At 42.1% G+C, this 19,560-nt stretch overlaps 1 protein-coding gene across 4 annotated transcripts in view; it reads left to right on the top strand.

Annotated features, from left to right (window-relative positions):
* Nucleotides 1-19,560, top strand: part of nav2a (neuron navigator 2a) — a 369,482-nt gene that overhangs the window by 218,248 nt on the left and 131,674 nt on the right. The window lies entirely within an intron of this gene.

Below are 19,560 nucleotides of genomic sequence, written 5' to 3'. Positions count from 1 at the left end.
AGCCGGCACGGGCTCGACGGGCTGAATGGCCTCCTTCTGTGCCGTAACCATTCTATGATGCTATAATATAACTCCCTGAGATTGTATAATGGGAAAGTTGCTTTCCCATTCAGCATTGAAGCTCAATCGCATGTCAGCGATGGAATGCTGAGAATCATTCCATCAAAACTAAGATTATTTTTTGTACAATCACGCTCAAAGAGCTCAGGGTTTTTTTTCGCTAAAAGTTACAATTAATGGAACTTTTATTATAATGTAGACGCGATGGATGTGGAACTCGTCCAAGAGTATCATTCCAATGCATTACTCCCTTCAACTTCCATGACATGGAAGTCCTCGTACAAATATTACTTTGATCTCCGGACATTTAATGGGGAAAATAACTTTTTGTGTTGAATAAGATTCAAGTATAATTCAACTGAAGGAAATCCAGTACTTACTGGGTTAATGATCCTCATTTCAATTTCATAACATTTTGGAATTCCACAGTTGTTTTTGTAATCGTGTAGACAAACAAAGTAAAGAACCGTGCACTTCTGATTGACTTGTATTACTTCATGGATATTGTGGAATGGTGCCTGGGAACTGATTCCCGCTGCTGGCTGGAGCAGACTGCAGGAGTGGCTTTGTTAGCCATTGTTTGCTATGTACAGTGCTCGAGGGCTTGCTCACTGGGCAGGGTTATGCATTGCTTCTCACTTGAAACAAATGAACAGAAAGGAGCCTTTCTGAACAAAGCTGTCTGATCTAGCTGCACTGAATTAATGGGATGTTATGCATGAGTACGTAAGCCTTTCAACTGGGAAGCTATAGGACTGGATGTCCAGTAATATTAGGCTGCTCCCAAGGGGCGAAAGCACAAGGTTGTGTGTGTTAAACCACAGCTGAAGACTGGACCAGATGTTTTGGTGAGAGGAAAGAAGAAGGTCCCTTTATGACAGTTTTTTGATAAATATGACAAGACAGTGGGTGGAGTCTGGTTACATTGCGTTAGCCAAGCATTGACATTACTTTGGAAGGGATGGAGGCTGGTAGGGCTTAGAAGCAGAACAGCACAGGGACATTGCATTTGGCGTTCACTAAGAATCAGGGAATGAGCAGAGGAGAAGGTCTGGTATGACGGTGCCAATGAGGTTTGCTTGTGGAGAATAACTCAGAAAGAGCATGCTCAAAACCCAAGGTACAAAGATCCTCCAACCTGCTCCTGGTGTGGTGAGTACTAACTATCAGACTGCACACCTGCTAAAAGTGAGCTGGAGGTAAGGGAACATTTTCTTTGTTTTTTTTGTTTCTAACAACGTTTTTTTTATTTAGAAGCAAAACTTTTCAGTGTTAAAATATGTTAACTTGATCATTTGAATTTAAAAAAATTACCTTGAGTGTTTTCCTTTACTCTATAAGCTGTGTAACGAAGGTGTACTGGCAGTTTGATTAATAACAGATGGATACATAAATTATTCTGGCATTTGGCCTTTTACTTCATAGGGACATTACAATTGTGGACTCTCCCATGGTTAATCTGGGAAGCTGTGTATTCAGCTCCCAAAAGAACCTGTTTGTTTGTGTCTCAGAGTAGAAAATTAATTCTGCAGTGCTACTTTATACCAGGGTTCAAGCAATATTAGTCAGTAAAAGCTCTTGTTACAGCCTGCAAATGAACTATAGTGCCATATGTGTAGTCGTCATTGCTGGTTAAGATATAATTCACTCCTGTCTTTTCATACAAACTGTAATAGTAATCTCTTGTGGTTAGATTCCTCAGTTGACCATTAATCTAGTTAGATTTTAAACTTCAAAATTGATTGAGTTGACAACATCCATAGTATCATCGTATGTTACAGCACTGAAGGAGGCCATTCGGCCCATCGTTCCTGTGCCTGCTCCTTGAAAGAACTATTCAATTAGTATTAAATCTGCTTCCACCAGCCTTTTAGGCAGTGTGTTCCAGTTCATATCAGCTCTCTACATATAAAAAAAATTTTTTTATGCATGCTACACAGGGTCTGAAGATATTTTCATTCAATAGCTTGATTACATATCAAAACGGTCCGGGATTTGTTAATCAAAAGTGTTCTATTTTTTTAAACCTTTAGTGCTTAATGTAATAGCGATGGAATTAAAAGCATTGTGTAGGTTTTAACCTTTTTTATAACTCTGATTTTGAGGCGCAAGTAAACTTTTTTTGTAGCTTATAGAGTATTCATCAATTTAGTAATCCGTTTTCTGTTGGCATCAAGTTGTAGCACTCTGACTGAAGAGATAATAAACTGTTATAGCTGAAGCGGCAACAATCTGACCAGATATTTTTAGACTGCTTGTACTTTCAGGGACACTGCTAGTCTCCCTGGGCCAATAGGTTTTAAACTCAAGCTGAAAAAACCTCTAACGTTACAATCAGGAAATGGTACCGATGGTTGAGTAAGCTTGTCATCAGACCTGAGATGATGTGGAGATGCTGGTAATGGACTGGGGTGGACAAATGTAAGGAATCTTACAACACCAGGTTATAGTCCAACAGTTTTAAAACTGTTGGACTATAACCTGGTGTTGTAAGATTCCTTACATCAGACCTGAGAAGAAGAGATGTGACTGGATGAATAAACTTACCAGGAGTGCATTAAGTGTTAATTTAGTGATGATTGTTACACCGGGAACGTAAAAACACCAAGTCAGCAAACTTTTGGGGGTCAGATCCAATGACCATATTATTTACTTGTATCTCTGCTATTTCCAATCCTGACTCTGTTTTAGTCTGCTGGCCTTGATGAAGTCCAGGTCCAATCACAAGAAAGGGAGGTGTGGACATGTGGAAGGGGTGGGGGGGGGGGTAAACAGGAGGAAACCTCCAAACTTCTTTGGTTTGACTTGTGCTTGGATTTTTTTTCCCCTTGTTGAACTTTTTTTTTCCCTTGTTGAACTTCGACTAAGTGCCATCAATGACAATCCCACTGAGATCAGAAAGTGGCTTATAGGTAATCAAAGGGTGAGCTTTATGTCTTGCACTCTACAGTGCATGGTGTTAAGGACCTCAAGTCATGTACATTGTCTGCATAATTATCGAGGTGTGCTTGGTTTCAAATTGTAGTCCAGGGATGAGTCCTATACTGGTATTAAAAACATTTTTCCATTCAGTTTTCTTGAAGAATAACATGGCTACAGTCAAAGAGTAACTCACTCACTCACCTGACGAAGGAGATAATCTCCGAAAGCTTGTGATTTTAAAATAAAATTGTTGGACTATAACCTGGTGTTGTAAGATTCCTGACATTTGTCCACCCCAGTCCATCACTGGCATCTCCACATCAGTCAAAGAGCAAAGATAGTGCTGCAGGATTTTTTTGCATATTTAACTTACAATGCCTCACAAACATCCCTAAATTAGTTTGGATAGTACTGAGTGACTTATTACAGCTAGGATTTTGCACTGTCACAAAGGGTAACCTCCAGTTAAAGGCAGGACTCTGAACCTTTTAAGTATTAACACTCAACAGACTTTTGATATAAAAATAGCCTCTGTGTGCATGTGTGATAAAAATGGCTTTGGGAAACATTTTGGGGAGGACATAAGGAGAGGGATAGATCCGTTTTTACCTTTCTTGATAGCTGAATATAATCAGTGATTCCTAATCATTAACTAGATCACCAGCTCATACTCTCGAATAGATGATTCCAGCAGGGAATTGTTTGACAGCTTCAAGTTTCTGAGCTATTTGTGGATTTTTTAAATTTTAAACTTGGGATAACAGAGCTCTACATTTTCCCCCAATTGTTGCCTGTCTTCTCTCCTGCAATAAGTGACCAGGCCTACTAACTGCTTTGTGTTTGTTGTGAGTTTCATGTATGAGATTACCAATCCTTGTCCTTCCACCTGATGGTCATGATCTCACACCTCCAGCGTGCTGGTAAATCCTGGCTTCGCAGTCTCTCTTGTTTATTTGAGCTGAAGACCATTTTAGATTGGACTACCCGAACATACATAGCAGAAGTGAAAACCCTCTATTAAAACGGTAGATCCTAAAACAATAGCACAGACCAGGATCAGGCTTGGAATTCTGGTGTATACAGTTCAGATCTGTAGCATTTACTTACCAAACCCATCACCATCCACTGCAACTAACTCGGGACATGCAAAAACAGATCCCCCATTGCATGGTGCTAGGCTTCAGCCACATGCTGCCTGTAGCCCAGCACACTGCCTCTAACTACAGGGCACCTTTACTGTCTTCTCCATCTTTGTGTTGATCACAGCCTTTATGTTTCCTTGTGGAATGAGTTGCCAACACTATTTTCTGCAGATAAGCAACAGTCTTTTTGGACATGTAGCCTTTATTTTTCATTGAAATTAAACTCGTGACGATGTGTGACCTATACAGGTGCACAGTCTGTGAAAATAATTGTAAGAATGTGGTTAAAAGTGCTGTCCTTTTGGATAAGGCTTTAAACCAATGCCCCATCTGTTTATTCTGGCGGTTCAGATAGTCCGTAAAAACCCCATGGCACTATTTGAGCAAGGAGTTCTCCTGGTATCCTGGCCAATGTCTCTCCCTCAATCAATTCCAGCAAAACAAATGAATTGGCTATTCATCTCACTACCTTGCTGCATGCAAAATCACTGTCATATTTCCCTACATTAAAACAGTCACTCCAGTTCACAATAAGTCACTGTTTGAGAGTGTTTCTGAGAGGTGTGACAAGGTATCTTACGATACAAGCCTTTACTTACCTGAAACAACATTTTCTTCAGTTTTGTCCTTTTTTTCTCCTATTTGAAAGCAGAAGGAGTTGGTGTAGAAACTCCCCTGTAAACTGAAATGTTCAGCCAGAGAACAGAACTGTTTTGATGTTGGAAAATCTAAATTCTTGAATGATTTGGCTGCAAATCAGGCATCTAAAGGATTACCATCTTTGTTTTATTAAAAAAAGTGGATTGCAATTTTCTCAATTGTTTACAAAACACATCGCAATGATATAAGTTTCATTGAAGCGGATTCTCGTGGCATTTGTGCATGATGCCATTACAACTTTATTTTCCTTGACAACGACAACTTGTATTTACATCGTGTCTTTAATGTAGTAAAAATGAAAATGTCCCAAGGAGCATCAGAGGAGAAACAAAAACAGGTTTGTTGAGCATCTCTTCAAAAAGACGCTGGCCCTTTAAATGCATGTTCATGTATTAATGTTCAGTGAATTCCCTGGGGTTGGACAAAATGTGTGAAGATTATAGAAGAAGCAGCAGAAATTAGATAATGGGCTAAGTGATTGTGCAAGGTTTCAGTGAATTATTTAATTGCCTCACACTGATTAAATTCGAGGAGGGAAAACCTGTCACAGGCAGAGAAAAGGGAGATGCAGTCTTGTCAGTTTTCTGATTGATGCTGTCAGTGGTAAATAACTAATTACTTTTTAATTTACTGGAAATAGCGAGTGTTGGAACGATCACAAATTTAAAAGCTACCGATGTACATTCTGTACTTTGTTCAGAAATATGTTGTTGTGCTTTATATAATGGTGCAATGCGCATTGTGTGTAAGCTTTTCGAAACACTGTATAGAATTCTCGAACATTTAGCATCACTAAAACAGATTATCTGTTCATTATCATATTGCTGTTTGTGGAACCTTGTTGTATGCAAATTGGCTGCCGTGTTTCCTACATTACGACAGTGACTAGACTTCAAAAGTACTTCATTGGCTGTAAAGTGCTTTGGGACGACCTGAGGTTGTGAATTGGGCAAGTTCGTTCTTCTGTTTAAAATTTATTTTTAAAAAGGTACCTTCAATGAGTGGATTTAGTTAATTCTCATCCAGAAAGAAAACAAAAAAAATGTTTGGTAGTTTTTCTTGTTATAAGACTATGGAAAAGTTTGCTGTCCAGACTGTCCCACCATCCTAGGTGAGGCAGTAGCGCAGGGAAAAGAGAATGTAAATTGGCGTAAACCTGTTCCTTCAATAAAAAGGCTGCTGGCTACTGTCAAAGATGATTCTTTGGCTATGGTAGTTATTGGTGTAATAGAATAGCTTTCCCTGAAGACATGAAATGAAATGATTTGTATTGGCTTACAATATTGTTGATCCAGTATGTTTTTTTCATAACAGTTCTAAACGTGACCACAGAAGATGTAGCTGTAGGACACGACTAACTTTTACTATTTGCTATTAACCTGACACTACAATCTAAATTCCGAGACTTCACATCCCATTAATCTCAGGAGAAAGCAGTGATTATATTTGCAATCGATTTTCTTTAGTGGAGGGGTGTAGGGAAGAAAGTTCTTGCCTAAATAAATAGAACTACACATACAATGATTCACTGCAGCAGATCACACTCAACTTTCTATTATTGCTATTTGTAAGTTTATTTACTTTTGCGCTTTGTTCTATTCAATAAATCTTTTCAAGTCTGATGTCACCTATTGTGAATCATCACTTCTTCATACAAATTTTCCTGGATGTGTACAATAGAATACTTAATTATCATTAGCTTGTGATACGCACCTGTCAGATACAAGTGTTGGCAACATCTCCACTAAACGGCAGTTGCAGTCATTGCAAAAGTGCCTCCTTTGTTGTGGTTTTATTGCATTAAGGTTCACCTTGAATGTTTCCTTGAAGAAACAGTATCCTGTTGGAGGGGACGCACAGCTGTTGGCAATTTATGTGCATATTGTCTGTTTTCACTGCCAAATTGAACATGATCATATTAGGAATGCACCATAATGCAAACGTGCACTGATAACATTTTCGAATGGCTCTGCTTCCAAATAAAAGGTTTTTAGTTTCATTGTGCCTGTGACCAAATGTCGTCACGATATTAGTGACATACTGGGGGAGGGGGCAGTTGGGGAGAACAGTAACTTGTTTGAGAGGAAGAGTAATAACTAGAAAGAAAGGCAGATATCCTAGTGAGAGTCGATGGCAATGTCTCCAGAGTGCTCATTAAAAAGTTGACATTGTAATTAATAACCTGTTTAGAGCAGCAGATGGAAGTCAAATGAACACATCATTCGGCTCCAATTCTCCGCCACAACTGATGAAATTTCAAATAGCCAACTGTTTGGAAACACACCTATTTGATGTCTCCAAAGGTTGTAGGTGCCAGGTGCAGCTGCACATGAGTAGGCAGGTTCCATGCTGATACTTGCACAGTTTTAATTTAAAAAAAAAAATATATATAATCATTCAATAAATTCAAACAGCACACCCCAGGAGATAGTTTAACAGCTTGCAAGCGTTCAGTTGCTTTCAACCCCTTGCTGATGACCTGCACTGACAGCAGTTTTACTTGCAAGAGGGTGAAATGACAAAAGTACAGAGTCTATTGTAAACTGGATATTCGTCTGGTTCCTTTTTGTGTTAAGACCCTGCGATAGAGATATTGGTATAACACTATCTATTATATCTATTAAACCATCTGTAAAAATGTTACTGTGTAAAATCTGAATGATATTAAAACAAAAGACTGGAGAAAAATAGCAGTATTTGTGAGTATCCGATTCCATCTTCTTTGAGCTTGTTATTTTTATTGCCTTAAAATCCCCTCCTGCAATTGCATACTACAGGCCATGAGCTAGTATTTTGGAATGTGGTATTATTTTTCCATTAATTGTGCATAGATCTTCTGTGTTGGAAAAACACAGTAATCCTCTTATTAGCCAACAACATGTGATAATCCTTATCTTTATAATCCTTAATATTTGTTTAAATGAATATACTTTCGTTAATGCTCTGCGTCATTTTCGTTTCCGTAAGCATTCTGAGTGTCTTCAGGTTTTCTTTTATCCGAAGGGCCGATCTCTAAACTGTGATCACAATAGTTTCAAATAGCACCCTTTACTTTACTGACTAAAAAGGGTGCAGTTTTTGTGTTTGCATTTTGTTTATCTGTTACATTAAAGCTACTAATCAGAATAATGTAGATTTTCTGCATTTCATTTTTTCATGGTCAGTGAAGTTGTATTCCAGACATAGGTCTGGATTTTAACTTGGAGTCAGAAAGGAGTGAGGGGGTTTTGTGGATGAGAAACCTGGAAGTAAGGGTTTGCCGCAGATCCCATTGAATTTAGCGGTAGGACCTGCTTTAAAATTTTTCAAATGGTTGCCTGCCCGATAGCCAGCTTGATTGGCAGGCTAGCGGGGAGACTTTGGGATCTTTGGGGGTTGGATGGGGGGGATAGAGAGAGATTGGGATCTTTGGAGGTTGGATTGGGGGGGGGATAGAGAGAGATTGGGATCTTTGGAGGTTGGATGAGGGGTCGGGGAGAGGTCAGGATCTTTGACGGTTGGATGGGGAAGGGGGTTGGGGAGCAATCGGGATCTTTGGGGTTGGATGGGTTTGGAGACCGATCGAGATCGTTCGGGGTTGGGTGGGGGGGCCAGGGAGAGATCAGGGTATTTGGGGTTGGATGGGGGGGATCGGAGAGCGATCAGGATCTTTGAGGTTTGGATGGGGGGGGGGGGCGCGATCGTGGGTGGGGGATGGGGAGGTCGGAAATCGTTGGGGAGCTGAGAAGTCGGACATCAGGGTGGTCCCAGCCTTTGTGGGGGGCTCCGATCGGGGCAGGTAATCTTGTTGGGCCTGGAGGAAACACTCCTGTTACACCTCCTGGCCCACAAGCAGTGCAATAAAGGCATGAGGCGGCCCTTCTCACCTTTTCACTGGCGTGATTCACAAGCCCTGGGAAACCCATGCTGGAGGCGTTAAATTTAAAGGTCAGTAAAATTCAATTTAAAATGACCTAATTAACGTCTCATAACATCTTATAAGAACGTTAATTGCTGTGATAACTACCCGCCCGCCTGAGCTAATTAAGGTCCCAACTGGGTCGAGTAGGCTATTACCACGCATCCAAGTCCGCCTCCATCAAACCTGGAAGTGGGTGCGTTGAAGCTGGGTTACGGTTGTGCTCGAAAAATCTATTATTTTAACTACGCATCCGCCCCCAACCCATCCATTTTTGGGGGTTAAAATGACCCCCATGGTGCATTTTCCTTGTCAGTGAAGTTGTATTCTAGACATCATGTCTCTTCCCTGTTAATTAAGTGGTATTCTAGACATGGTGTCCAACCTGCAGCCTTAGGGCCACGTGCAACCCCTGAGTGTTGGCAGTCAGGACCTTAAAGCCCAGGCAACTCAGGCCAATTTGGACTTATATTTCTTATTTGCTGGTTTGTCCTGATTGAATTCTGTGGGCCTGGATGTTTGGAACAGGCTTTTGTTAGTGCTCTTGCCTCACTGGAGGATAAATCCAGTTCATGCAATAGGATTGTTTTTATTACATACGCAAATAGTTTGGTTTCTTTCCACAGACACAAGATTAGATGTAAGAGATTTAGAATAGAGGGCAGGAGAAACACCATTATACAGAGTTGTCAGACAGGAATTCACTTCCAGTGATGGTGGGTGAAGTAAAAACAATGTCAGTGTTCAGTGGATGAAGGGAAAGGGATCGAAGGGGACTTGGGTCAACATGAACAGGACTATTTCCATGTGTGGGGGGTAAACACTGACATGGACTGATGGGCCAAATAGCTTGTTTCTGTATTTATATTTCTATGTAAATCCTAATCAGGACATTAAGATCTATTCATATCCACAGCTTGTATTATATATAAAGTAATGGGAATATTTACTTAAGTTTTATATAAGGCCCCCAAGGCTCCATGGCATGACCCTGTGTGGCCTACAAAGACAAAAGATCAGTCAACCGTGGTGTATTGTATGACATTCTGCGCAGCCTGATCTCCTCAAATAATCAATATAGAGTGGACTGACCGTGAATTTTTCAGAAACAAAAGCTGAATGGTTTCCATTAATATTTTAAAGATAAGTAAGATGAATGAAATGATCCATAATCTGCCATTTATGTAAAATTGCACTTGTAAAGTTCATTTATATAGAGTTACATGGAGTCCACTGCACAGAAACAGGCCATTCGGCCCAACTGGTCTGTGCTGGCGTTTATGCTCCCACTCCTCTTCATCCAAACCTATCAGTATAACCTTCTATTCCTTTCTCCCTCATGTGCTTATCTAGCTTCCCCTGAAATGCATTTATGCTATTCGCCTCAACTACTCCTTGTGCTAGCGCGTTCCACATTCTTACCACTCATTTATAAACTTTTAAATGGAAACCAGTTACTGTGTCTCATGATAAAATACTCATCAAAGACCACATGATAATTTCCAAGTTCTTTACCTAAACACCAAATCAAAATTGTTTTTAAACATTTTACAGTATTTTAGCAGCAAAAATAAGATCCAACGTTCAAATCTTAGAATTCCTCTTCTACCCACAACAAAAGAGCAAACGTTAATGTTTTTTTGTTCGGAGGACAAAATGTTTCGTGGAAGTAAGCATGACAAATGCAGTTGAACTCTGGTGTATATTTTGCAGCAAAGGTTGTTTTAGGCGGCCTACGCAATAGGATTTTTATATGAAAGTAAAATGCTGCAGATGCTGGAAATTTGAAATAAAAACAGAAAATGCTCGAAATACTCAGCAGGTCCAGCAGTATCAGTGGTTGATGCCTTTCAGGTTGAAGACCTTTCATCAGATCTATCGGGATTATTTTTATTATGTATCAAACAACAAATAGTTTTGATTCTTTCCATTATCTTCCATTCCTGATGGCAGTGACTCCACAGTCCTCTGGTAACTTGCCCAAATGGTAATTCTTAATTTGTGATCCTGTTCGTCCGAATGGCCGTCATTCCTGCATATGGGGTTGTGGCAAAACCACAGCTGAGCCTGATACTCCCTCCCTGCCTCCCCCCTCCTCTCCCCCCCCCCCCCCCCCCCCACCCCCCTCCCCTCCAATGTCCACGCAAGAGCACTTTGCGGCAGAGTTCACTGGATAGTGATCAGGGGTATGAACCGAATGATTTTTTTCCTTTCCTTCTTTAGTCAATAACAACAACAAGTTGAATTTATATAGAGCCTTTGACTTAGTAAAACATTCCAAGGCGCTTCACAGGAGTGTAATCAGACAAAAATTGACACTGAGCCAAAAAAGGAGACATTAGGACAAGTAGCTTGGTCAAAGAGGTAGGTTTTAAGGAGGGTTTGAAAGGAGGAGAGAGGGACGGTGAGGTTTCGGGAGGGAATTCCAGAGCTTAGGGCCAAGACAGCTGAAGGCACGGCTGCCAATGTTGATGTGTAAACAATTTTACAACATCAAGTTATAGTCCAACAATTTTATTTTAAAATTCACAAGCTTTCGGAGGCTTCCTCCTTCCTCAGGTAAATGTCAAGAAATCCTCGAACCTCTCGCATTTATAAACCGCGCAACAATCGCCAGACAGGAGGGCTCCCTCCCAGTCGGGGAACACCCCAGCAGTCAAGGACATTCAGCCACCGACCTTCGGGTAAGCGCACTCCAAGGCGGCCTTCGAGACACACGACAACGCAAAATCGTCGAGCAGAAACCGACAGCCAAGTTCCGCACCCATGAGGACGGCCTCAACCGGGATCTTGGGTTCATGTCACGCTACACGCAATCCATCACCGGCATCTCCACATCAATGTTGATGTGAAGGAAGGTGGTGGTGGGTGGATGGACAAGAGGAACAGAGTTCTTGGAGGGTTGTAAAACTGGAGGAGTTTACAGAGATAGGGAGGGGAGAGGCCAGAGAGGGATTTGAACACAAGCAACACTGAGGCCAATTATAATTTCCCTACTGCTATTCCTAAGATAAGTAAATTCAGTACAGACCAGGATTTGAATTTAGGATTAGGGATAGAGAAATTGGAATAGAAACTAAATTTTAGTGGGTTGAAAGGGGGACCTAGACCAGATTGATTGATTTGAAAAATGGCAGATCAGATATCAGGCCAACAGTTGGAGGTGTTTCAAAATGAGATGGATAAGGTACAGATTAAATTCATTCTGGAGTAGAGGGGTTTGGTGGATAAATAAAGAAGTTAGAGCAAAAATGAGGTTTAGAAAGGAGGCATGTGATAAATATGGGCAGGTATCACTGATAATAGAAGTATACAAAGGATAGAGGGGGGGGGGGCAAAATAACAGATTAAGGAAGGCTAAGAGAGAGTGTGAAAGAAGATTGACCATCATCGTAACGGGAAATATCAAAGGCTTTTATCAGCACTTAACATGATAAGGGAAGAGTGCACTATTATCGGATGCAGAAGCTCGAGGCCCTCAGCATGCTTGAGGAGTCATGCAGAGGAGGCTGGATGCCTGCGAACAGGCTGTGCACTAGACCCATTAGGCCCTGACTTTGATATAAATGATGCAGCTGGAGCACCTGAGCACATCAGCAGCTGGAGAGTGCCCTTTTACAGAGTGCGGGGGGTGGGGGGCAGGGGGGCGGTAAAGGGGAAGAGTTCTTTGTTTAGGAAAAAATGGCCACTCACCAGTACCTGTCACTTATGCTGGAAAATTGCCTGTGCACAATGGGCAGTGAGCAACCCTTCAATGATTGCTGGCACCCAACGTTGTGGCAGTGATGCTCCAACACACCATGTGCAAAACACCCAGAGTTCCAGAAAACTGTACAGATAAGCAGTCTGGGGTTTCACATTCACTTTGGTAACTCAGTTTACTTATATTGTGATGGCTTCACATGTTCTGCTGGAGCAGGCATCTGACAGGAAATGCAATGAGAAATGCAGGATGGTGTTCTATCATCAAGTTAGTAATGAAATTAGACTGTCAAATGTAAATATACAAATTCAAAATATAATAGCTGCAGTAAGAACACCTTTGATCAAGGAAATAAAATCTGTAAATCAACATTAATTGGAGGCTGTTCATCCCATGTAACTCATGCTTCCATACTGATAAGAGGCCGGTCAGTCTTACCTCGGTGGTGGGCAAAATATTAGAATCAATACTGAGAGATAGGATAAACTGTCACTTGGAAAGGAATAGTCAACATGGATTTGATCAGGGAAGGTCATGCCTTACAAATCTGATTGAATTCTTTGAGGAAGTGACAAGGAGAATTGATGAGGGTAGTGCAGTGGATGTTGTCTACATGGATTTTAGTAAGGCATTTGACAAGGTCCCACATGGCAGACTGGTCAGAAAGGTAAAAGCCCATGGGATACAGGGAAATGAGGCGAATTGGATCCAAAATTGGCTCAGTAACAGGAAACAAAGGGTAAAAGTCGATGGATGTCTTTGTGAATGGAAATCCGTTTCCAGTGGTGCACTACAGGACTGAGTGTTGGGTCTCTTGCTGTTTGTGGTATATATTAATGATTTGGACTTGAATGTACACAAAAATTGGCCGTGTAGTTGATAGTGAAGAGGATAGCTGTAAACTCCAAGAAGATATCAATGGGTTGGTGGAGTGGGCGGAAAAGTGGCAAATGGAGCTCAACCCAGAGAAGTGCGAGGTCACGCACTTAGGGAGGGCAAACAGTACAAGGGAATATGCAGTAAACGGGAATATATTGAGAGGGGTAGAGGAAGTGAGAGACCTTGGAGTGCATATGCACAGGTCCCTGAAGGTGGCAGTACAGCTAGATAAGGTTGTGAAGAAGGCACATGGAATGCTCGCTGTTATTAGCCGAGGTATAGAATACAAAAGCAGGGATGTAATGCTGGAACTGTATAAAATGCTGGTAAGGCCACCGCTGGAGTATTGTGCACAGTTCTGGTCACCACATTACAGGAAGGACATAATTGCTCTGGAGAGAGTGCAGAGAAGATTTACAAGAATGTTGCCAGGGTTTGAAAATTGCAGCTACGAGGAAAGATTGGATAGGCTGGGGTTGTTTTCCTTGGAGCAGAGGAGGCTGAGGGGAGACTTGATTGAGGTGTACAAAATTATGAGGGGCCCAGATAGAGTAGACAGGAAGTACTTGTTTCCCCTAGGGGAGAGTTCAAGAACTAGAGGACATAGATTTAAGCTGATTGACGAAAGGATTGAGGGGACATGAGGAAAAACTTTTTTACCCAGAGGGTGGTGGGTGTATGGAATTCGCTGCCCAAATTGGTGGTAGAGGCAGGGACCCTCAACTCTTTTAAAAAGTACCTGGACCTGCAGCTAAAGTGCTGCAAGCTGCAGGGCTACGGACCGGGTGCTGGAAGGTGGGATTAGAATGGGCACCTGGTTGTTCTTTGAGCCGGCACGGCCACGATGGGCCGAATGGCCCCCTTCTGTGCTGTATCTTTTCTATGGTTCTATATGAACATAAGAAATAGGAGCAGGAGTAGACCATACAGCCCCTCGAGCCTGCTCCGCTATTCAATAAGATCATGGCTGATCTTCAACCTCAACTCCACTTTCCCACCCGATCTCCATATCCCTTGATTCCCTTAGAGTTCAAAAATCTATCGATCTCAGTTTTGAAGACACTCAATGATTGAGCATCCACAGCCCTCAGGGGTAGAGAATTCCAAAAAATATTCCCTTACTGTGCGATTACAAATTAACCCTGTCTCATTGATACAAGACAAGATCTAAAATAGCCTGCTTCACAACGTATTGTTCCAGGAAATTGTTGCATGCATTCCATGAACTCGTCCTCCAAACATCCGATGTGACTGTGTCGATGGTAAGCTATCTCTCCTCCTGACCTGCCTGCAGCCTTTGACACGGTTGACCACACCATCCTCCTCCAATGTCTCTCCTCTGTCGTTCAGCTGGGTGGGACTGCGCTCGCCTGGCTCCATTCTTATCTATCCAGTCGTAGTCAGCGAATCACTTGCAATTGCTTCTCTTTCCTCTCCCGCACCGTTACCTCTGGAGCCCCCCAAGGATCTATTCTTGACCCCCTCCTATTTCTCATCTACATGCTGCCTCTCGGCGACATCATCCAAAAACACAATGTCAGATTCCACATGTACGCTGATGACACCCAGCTCTACCTCACAACCACTTCCCTCGACCCCTCCACTGACTCTCATATGTCACATTGCTTGTCCAACATCCAGTACTGGATGAGCAAAAATTTCCTCCAAATAAATATTGGGAAAACTGAAGTCATTATGTAGCCACCAACTCAATCCCTCTCCCTGGCCACTGTCTGAGGCTGAACCAGACCGTTCGCAACCATGGCGTCCTATTTGACCCTGAGATGAGCTTCCGACCACATATCCCGTTCTCCCATCACCCCTGTGCTCGCTGACCTACGTTGGCTCCTGATCCGGGAACGCCTCGGTTTTAAAATTCTCATCCTTGATTTCAAATCTCTCCATGGCCTCGCCCCTCCCTATTTCTGTAACCTCCTCCAGCTCTACAACCCTCCGAGATCTCTGCGCTCCTCCAATTCTTGCCTCTTGCGCATCCCCGATTTTAATCGCTCCACTATTGGTGGCCTTGCCTTCAGCTGCCTAGGCCCTAAACTCTGGAATTCCCTCCCTAAACCTCTCTGCCTCTCTCTCCTCCTTTAAGATGCTCCTGAAAACCTACCTCTTTGACCAAGCTTTCGGTCATCAGTCGTAATACCTCCTTATGTGACTCGGTGTGAAATTTTTTTTGATAACACTCCTGTGAACCATCTTGGAACGTTTTACTATGGTTGAAGGTGCTGTATAAATGCAAGTTGTTGTTGTTTGCCAATTTGATTTTTCCAGTCTATATAAAGATTAAAGCCCCCCATGATTATTCCATTACCTTTGTTTCAAGCTCCTATTATTTCTTGATTAATACTTTGTCCAACAGAAGGGGTGGTTGGAGGCTCGTGTAGAGCATAAACGCTGGCTTAGACTAGTTGGGCTGAATGGCCTGTTTCTATACCATCCAACTGTTGGATGGTACAATTGTATCCATGTGATTTATATCAATTAGTGTTAATTATGTTCAGGCCGTGTGTGCTTTGTTGTATCCATATATAAGAGAGCTTATCTGTGCAATGTGGAACTCGGTGAATAAAGGCTTGGAAGCAACTGAAGACCAGGCTCTAGTATTCTATCCTTCACCACTGGGCTATCCAGTTTAGAACACCAACTGCCTTTTGATTGATTTCATAGATTTTTGCCTCTAGCACCCTACCTGGTATTAATCACACTGTATGAAAATAGTGCATTCTGATTCGTCCCTCTGTGGCGCTCATCCTTCCATACAAATCTATAGCATCTAACTGCCTTTTCATTGATTTGATAGATTTTTGCCTCCACTACCCTGGCTAGTATTAATCACTCTGCATGAAAAGAGTGTATCCTGACACCAGTCCTGAACTTGCCTTTAATTGGTTCACACCCAAGTCCCTTTGACCTACAAGCAGAGTTCAACCTGAAATAGTGCTCTGGGTTAATCTTTCCAATTCCACTGGTAACTCATAAATATAAGATGATCACTCATAAATCCAATCGGGAATTCAGGAGAAACCCCTGCACCCAGAGAGTGGTTAGAATGTGGAACATGTTACCATAAGGACTAGTTGAGGCGACCAGCATTGATGCATTTAAGGGGAAGCTAGATAAGCACATGAAGGAGAAAGGAGTGGCGGGGTATGCTGATAGGGTTCGATGAAGAGGGGTGGGAGGAGGCTCATGTGGAGCATGGGCACTGGCATAGACCTTTTAGGCTGAATGACCTGTTTGTGCTGTAACTTGATGTACTTATCTAGCTTCCCATACAGTCAGACAATGGGAACCAAACACTTAACAACAGTAAAGGACAGACTATGCTGTTGGTAAGCATGAGGAAGAAAGGAATACAAGGAAATGCTGATAGGCTCAGACGAGGAGGGGTGGGAGGAACTCGTGTGGAGCATAAACACCAGCATAGACCAGTTGGGCCGAATTGCCTGTTTCTATGCTGCAGACTCGATGGAAGTCCATAAGGTCTTGCCTCATTTGCCTCTTCAAAGCTGAAAAGTCTAAATTTTTCTAACCTTTCCGCAGAACTAAATTCTTTGATACTCTGGATCAGCCTTATGGCCCTTTTCTGCACGACTTCCAGTGCTCGATGATTCACTGTTGCTTGGTGACCAATTTGAACAATCTCTTCTCTTCCTCCCGTTTCCTCCCCTTGTCCCTTTTCCTCCTTCTCCCGTTTCCTTCCCTTCTCCCTTTTCCTCCCCTTCTCCTTTATCTTTCCTTCTCCTCTTCTTCCCCCTCTCCTTTCTTCCCTTCTCCACTTTCCCATCCTCTCCTCATCACCTTTTGCCTGTACCTGTTTCCCTGCCTTTCTCTTGTGCCCTCTCTCTCGTTCTGTCTGAGGTGGAACCTGCATTGCCTTAAATTTATGCTGAGGTGCATGGAAAATTAGACACACTGGCCCACGTGAAGCTTGGGTTATATTGTCAGTCAAGCAGCATGGGAACTGCGCAAAAACAAAATTCCCAATCGTGCCCCGCTGTATTAACACTGATGAGCTCTTTGAGAAAAGATTGCAATCTCATGCAATTTGTGTGATAAATATTTAGCACCATGAAGTTTGTAAGGTGCAAAGTATTTCCTTTATTTCATAATAATGAAGTTTAATGTAAATAACATTTTCTGTGCTGGCTTTCGAAGGACATGGAAGTGCGCCACCTTTGTGGTGTATGAAGCAACTCACGATCTTTATTACAACATATGGGGCCTATTGTTGTTCAAGTGTATTGTATGTCATGATAGTTGACTGGCATTTAAAAGGAGGTAGCAATTTAGCAGAGTTTAAGGAAATCTTAATTGAGTTAATCTGAGTTTATGTAACTGGATCAAAAATGGGTAGAATTGTTAGCACTTTCTGTTTTAAACCCTGGGGCTTTAAAACCTCCCAGTTGAAATTGGCAGCCTTTTCTAATTCAATTTGTACCTATTGTGTCACCCAAGCAATGTTTGTTGTGTCGTTCCTATTGTTGGAGAACATCTAAAAATGTTCTGTAGTGTTGCAGTCGAATGCACCATTTACATTCCAGTGAAAGCAATTCCTTAATATGACGCTTTGAATTAAATCTATTTATACTGCCGAGCTGAGACCGGCAGCATCATCGAAGTAGAAGTAGAGGACAGACTTTGCACATAAGTAGCTGCTCAAAACTTGGGTTTGTGAATTGAGCATCCTGAAGATGGATATTCCCTGCTGTTGGTGGTGTTTTAGCGGTCAGCTTTATGAACATCAGTCTCCAAAAAGCATACTATAGCATCCTGCATGCCTTCCTGAATAGTAAATGTCAATATTCTGTTTAACTAACCCATCTTTGGTGATTCCACCATGCCAATTTGCAGCAAGGAGCCTGTGCCACACCCTGCCTTGTGTAACAGTGCTGCTTTGGCACTGATTCAGACACATGCCTCAAGGTATCTCACAGTTGCCCACATAGAAAATCCTCCCACCTGCTATCTGTTCCACATGCTGTTGATTGTACTTCTGGTGCATTAAAAGCTTGATGAGAAAAAAGGATCTGTACAAGTTCAGTGTGGAGCTGCTCTGTCAGTTGCGAAAGGTATCTTCAGCAACTCCCAGATTGCTTCTCTCAGGTAAGGAGTTGTTCCGCTGATATCAGATACTGGGTGAGCAACATCTTTGCAAATCCTGGAGACTGGCATCCTTTCCCGTCCTGAATGCAGATTCGGAACAGGCCAAAGTTTGGAAAGTTCAATACAAGCCAGATGTGTACCATTGTTGGACCGTGTAGTCTTTTAAACTAAAATACTGCTTTTTCAGTTGCAGCTGTGATTGCATAATCCAGTAATTATTGTACTAATTATACACCTGTAAAAGATTAGCTTGTAACTTTTCATCACCATAACAATTTGTTTTCCATCCTGTCACACTTGGGCTCGATTGAGGACAAACCTGCTTCTGATTTGTTTTATCTGTGACCCTGAAAGGGAGCGATGTAGCCCCCTACTGGTCACCATGAGAGATACCAGTAGAGAGAGAGAGTCATTGATCTGGCTAAAGGAAGAAAGAAAGCTCCATCCTTCACTCAACGTGTCAGCACTTCCTAGTGGCGCCCACAGCCACAGTGCACCCATGCTGAGCTCTCACTTTGCATATTTCCACCTCCTGGCTTGCGTTAGCTACGTGCTTCACTGCCACTACATCAAAATCTTTTGCAGCTGACCTGCTGCAAGCAGATACTGTGACCTCTTGCTTTTCTAGTACTTTAGAGATTGATTCAATTTGGGTTTTAGATTTCTTCCCAGAGGAGTTTAAAATGCTCCTCTTCAAGTCCTCGCATGTAATCTGCCCTGTGTTGCTTTCTGCTATTGAAGAAACATCACTGGAACAACAGAGCTGCAAATCCATTGAAAATGCGCACGATAATCGTCAGTTCTAGTTATCAACTTGCAGAGTTAAAAGCAGTAACCTTTTCTGTACCTGCCCGGTGAGCAGTGAAGTGGAGAAATGCTCTGGCCAAGGGTCGCAGGTCCGAGGTATAAACAGTTTTGTTGACTTTTTCACCACCTAAGTACTTTTACCAGAGTTTGTTTAGTCTTGTGTGTACTGCGGTAAGATAAGCAATGAATGAATTGTACTTGTCTGCCATGCCTTTTTTTTGTGTAATGATTTAACAGAAGGCTTTTGCCATTGGAATGCTAACTATGCTTTACACTGTCGTGACTAAAAACTCCTCAAAGCATTAATAAATGGCTTAGCTGCTGGAACAAGTTTTGCTGACCCAGTCAGTTTGTTTTATTAGAGTAGTTGT

This window comes from Heptranchias perlo, chromosome 12, assembly GCF_035084215.1.
Source record: "Heptranchias perlo isolate sHepPer1 chromosome 12, sHepPer1.hap1, whole genome shotgun sequence".
NCBI classification, from domain to species: Eukaryota; Metazoa; Chordata; class Chondrichthyes; order Hexanchiformes; family Hexanchidae; genus Heptranchias; species Heptranchias perlo.
This window is presented reverse-complemented; position numbering and strand designations above follow the sequence as displayed.